Source organism: Scylla paramamosain, chromosome 44, assembly GCF_035594125.1.
Source record: "Scylla paramamosain isolate STU-SP2022 chromosome 44, ASM3559412v1, whole genome shotgun sequence".
Classification (NCBI taxonomy): Eukaryota; Metazoa; Arthropoda; class Malacostraca; order Decapoda; family Portunidae; genus Scylla; species Scylla paramamosain.
In genome coordinates this window covers 3,767,515-3,772,514 of record NC_087194.1, presented here as the reverse complement: position 1 = coordinate 3,772,514, position 5,000 = coordinate 3,767,515, and positions in this window count along the sequence as shown.

Here is a 5,000-nt window from a genome sequence, read left to right as displayed (position 1 = left end):
AGAGAGAGAGAGAGAGAGAGAGAGAGAGAGAGAGAGAGTTAAATCCTACTTGTTACCTTTAAGTGTGCGTAATTCCTTAATGGGTAGTGAGAGAGAGAGAGAGAGAGAGAGAGAGAGAGAGAGAGAGAGAGAGAGAGAGATTTAAATTTTTGGATTCACTTTTCTTCGGAGTCAAAAGAAGAGGAGGAGAGGAGGAGGAGGAGGAAGAGGAGGAGGAGGAGGAGGAGGTATCCTTGTAAAAAAAAATATATTATTGTAAAAATCAGCAATATGCGCTTCTCTTTCTGTCACTCCTCCTCCTCCTCCTCCTCCTCCTCCTCCTCCTCCTCCTCCTCCTCTTCTTCCTCCTCCTCCCTTCCTTTCTACCTTTCTTTCCATATTTCTTTCTTTCTTCCTCTTCCTCCTGCTCCTTCCCACTTTCCTCCTTCCTTCTTCCTTCTCCTCCTTCTCCTCCTACCCCTATTCCTCTTCTTCTTCCTTCCTTCCTTCCTTCCTACTTACCTTCCTCCCTTCCTATCCTCCCTTCTTATTCTCCTCCTCCTCCTCCTCCTCCTCCTCTTCCGGATACGAGTGAGATACAGAAAAGAAAATTCGATTTATTCCACGCCCTTAGAATCTTTACATACATATTAAAAAGGTGCCCAAACCAAGAATCCATGTCACCGCTTACCGCTTCTTCCCCCACGCCCCGCCACGCCCCCGCCACACGCCCGCAGGAGGACCTCTGAAAAGATCTAGCGGGTTCTTTCACTTGTGTATCATCGTTGTAGTTTGGATCCTACTGGGGACAGATGGGGAACCGGGGAATGGTTGGAGAGGTGGTGATGGGGAGGGAGAGAGGTACTGGGGGAAGGGGTAGTGAGGAGGAGTGAATATGAGGGAAAGAAAGGGAAAGGGGAGAGGGGGAGGAAGGGAGAATAAGTGTATGAGGAGATGAAGAGAGGGGAGGAGGGAAGAAAGGAAGAGAGGAGAGGGAGGATAAATAAAGGAGAAAGGAAGGGAGAGAGGAAGATAGAACCGGGAAATGAGTGAGAGGAGAAAAGGAGGGCGTGAATATGAGGGAAAGAGAGGGGGGAGAGAAGAGGGAGAATAAATAAGGGAGACAGGAAGGGAGGGTTGGATGGATGGCAGTTTCCTTGTTGATCAGTTGGCAACCATCCAGCCCACGCGGTTCTGTCCAGTAACGAGCGTGTGTCATCAACAGCCTCGCTAAATATCACCAACACACGCACGCACGCTTATTGATTAGGTTAGGTTAAGTTAGGGGCGGTCTGGTTCGGTTTGGTTCGGTTATGTGTGGTTTGGGTTGGTTTTGTTCGGTTTTGTGTGGTTTGGGTTGGTTGGGTTCGGTTTGGTTCGATTTTGTGTGGTTTGGGTTGGTTTTGTTCGGTTTTGTGTGGTTTGGGTTCAGTTTGGTTCGGTTTGGTTCGATTTTGTGTGGTTTGGGTTCAGTTTGGCTCGGTTTTGTGTGGTTTGGGTTGGTTGGATTCGGTCTGGTTCGGTTTTCTGTGGTTTGGGTTGGTTGGGTTCGGTTTGCTTTGGTTGGGTTAGGTTTGTATCGGTTTGGACTGGTTAGGTTAGGCGTTGGTGGATTACGCTAGCTTTGGTCTGGTCTGGTGTGGTTAGGTTACGTTAGGTCAGGTCAGGTGTGGCAACGAGTGAACGTCATCAACACGAAGTAAATGACATCAACACACACACACACACACACACACACACACACACACCCGTTCACTTATTGATCACAACGGTAGAATGACCCGATCGCTGACTCACGCCCTTCCAACTGAACCCTTCAAAAGATGCCTTCTTCACCCCTGTGGCACCCCTCTTACACCCTGAACCTACCCGCCCCTTCTTTAATGCCCTTCATCCCTACCCGTGCCCTACTGAAGGCTACAGGGGCGTCTTGAGCGTGGTAGAAGCCTCAGATCGCTTTGCTAAATGATGAAGTGTTAGCTAGCGTGTTAATCCACTGGGAGGAACGATGGGAGGCACACGTAGAGGGAGGTATGCCAAGAGTAGTGCTCCTTGCTCCGCCTCTTTGGCACGGCTGGGGCGGGGCCGCGGTGGACTTGGTGACCGGCGCCGCCCCACGGACATCAACGCTCCTCCCTCCACCTGCGCGCGCATACCATCCCTTGAAAACCCCAAATATTAGAAGAGGAAGAGACGGCACTTAGTTTAGTCCCAGTAGATGTAAGGATACTAGTTACCTCGTCTCTGTCCCTCATTCCTTCTCCCTCACACGCCTTTTTTTTTTTTTTTTTTTCTTTGTTTCCTCCTTCTCCACGATCTCCCCATCTCGTTTTCTGTTTCGGAGCCTCCCCACCCCTCCCCCCACTACCACGGTACGTCAGCACTAGAGGGTACACCGCTACATAGCCACGCTCATAGCAATTAGCAGCTCTCGTTGATGTAGCAGAGGTTATAGAAAGATTGATTCGCCTCGCTGTTATAGACGATGCTAGATGAATAGATGGGTAGATAGAGGTTAATATGCAAGTCTTTTATACTACTACTACTACTACTACTACTACTACTACTTCTACTACAGTGTTCTTTTAATGACTTTATCGCTCTCTATTTCTCATCCATTTTTTTCTTTCCTTATTTTCGTGTTCTGCATTTTCTCCTTGTTTTTTTTTTTTGTTTATTTTTCTTCTTGTTCTTGTTCTTCTTCTTCTTGTTCTTTGCAGTGGCTTTGTACTACTACTTTTGCTCCTCCTCCTCCTCCTCCTCCTCCTCCTCCTCCTCCTCCTATTACTACTACTACTACTACTACTGCTATTACTACTACTACTACTACTATTATTATTATTATTATTATTATTATTATTATTATTATTATTATTATTATTAATAATATTGCCTACCGAATTAAATGCAGAACTACTTAAATCTCTCTCTCTCTCTCTCTCTCTCTCTCTCTCTCTCTCTCTCTCTCTCTCTCTCTCTCTCTCGTGCTGTGAGGTCATGAGTGGCCAGACCCCCGGAGGCTGGCTGAGTTGTGAACTGATGTGACCTAATAATGAGTCTGCCCTTGCGTGAGTCCCGTTAGGTCACCTGATTAACGCGGGGTCACCTGGCCGTAGCTGGGGAGACGGAAGGTGGTGGTGGTGGTGGTGGTGGTGGATAAGGAAGGTGGTGATAAAGAAGAAGAGCGGATAATGACCAATAATAACTGGGAGATATGCGTTTGCGTGTGTGTGTGTGTGTGTGTGTGTGTGTGTGTGTGTGTGTGTGTGTGTGTGTGTGTGTGTGTGATTAAGACATAGTAAGCGATGGTTTGAAGTATTTAACCCTTTCGCTTCTACACAATTCATTTTATAATCCCATACAGTTCTCTGGGCGAATACTGTCTTGACCTTTGTACGATAATATTTGATTTTTGTACGAGTTCTCCTAAATATTTGCGTGACGTTGAAAAAAAAAATTACACTAACTCAAAATGGGAAAAAAGGAAAGAAAAGAAGGAAAGATAAAGAAAAAAATATGAACAGAGAGCGAAAGAGAGACTAAATAGAAAAAAAGAGAAAAAGAAAGAAAATATGGACAGAGAGAGAGACAGAGAGAGACTAAATAGAAAAAAAAGGAAGAAGGAAAAAAAGAAAAATATGAACAGAGAGAGAGAGAGAGAGAGAGAGAGAGAGAGAGAGAGAGAGAGAGAGAGAGAGAGAGAGAATAATTTAGTTTTTCATCTTTTTTTCATTTTATTTATTTTTAAACTACATAATTATTGAAAACACTGCAGAACCAAAAAAAAAAAAACATGAATAGAAAAAAGCAAGAAAAATAAATAAAAACAAAAGAAGAACAGACAGAATAAGAAAGTAGTGTAGTTTTCTTTTCTTTTTCTTTTTTTTCGTTTCATTTATTTTCTGACAACAAAAAAAACAAAGAAAAAACAAGAAATAATAGTTTGGTTTTTGTTTGTTTTCTTTTCATTGTTTTTTCCTCATTTGTTTTATTTTCCGACTACAAAAAAAGAAGAAAGGGTATTTTTTTCTTTTCTTTTCATTGTTTTCTTAATTTATTTATTTTCTGACTACGAAATAAGAAAGAATAACAACTTTTTTCTTATTCTATATATTATTAATCATTTTATTTATTTCTCCGACTAAAAAATAAAAAAAAACAAGACCAAATAAGAAAGAACACGTTTTTTCCCTTATTTTCTATATCATTTATCACTTTATTTATTTTTCCGAATACAAAATAAAAAAAAACAAGACAATAAGCAAGAATAATTTAGTTTTTTTCCCTTTTCCTTCAATTATTTTCTCATTTCCTTCATTTTCACACGCCACAACAACCCATCACGCCAAAACCTCCCGCGGCTGAACTGAAAATATCCACGGGGGAAGAAAATGAAAAGAAAAAAAAGTAGAAGGAAAAGAAAAGGAAAAAAATTGTCTTATCCGTGAAAAGATTAATGAAAATATTCTTTGCCGGCGACAGACTGAGCGGCGGCGGCGGCGGAGGCGGCGGCGGGGACGGAAAGACGGGAATAACACAAATATGGAGGAATAGGAAGAGATAGACAGATGGAGAAAGAGACATAGAGAAATATAGAGATAGACGGAGAAAAAGAGAAACAGGGAGATAGAAAGACTGAGAAAAGAGAAACAGGGAGATAGAGAGACGGAGAAAAAGATAAATAGGGAGATAGAAAGACTGAGAAAAAGAGAAAAGGGAGATAGAAAGAATGAGAAAAGAGAAACAGGGAGATAGAAAGACTGAGAAAAGAGAAAAGGGAGATAGAAAGATTGAAAAAAGAGAAACAGGGAGATAGAGACAAGGAGAAAAAGAGAAAAAGTAGATAGAGAGACGGAGAAAAAGAGAAACAGGGAGATAGAGAGACGGAGAAAAAGAGAAACAAGGAGATAGAAAGACTGAGAAAAGAGAAACAGGGAGATAGAAAGACTGAGAAAAAGAGAAACAGGGAGATAGAAAGATTGAGAAAAAGAGAAACAGGGAGATAGAAAGATTGAAAAAAA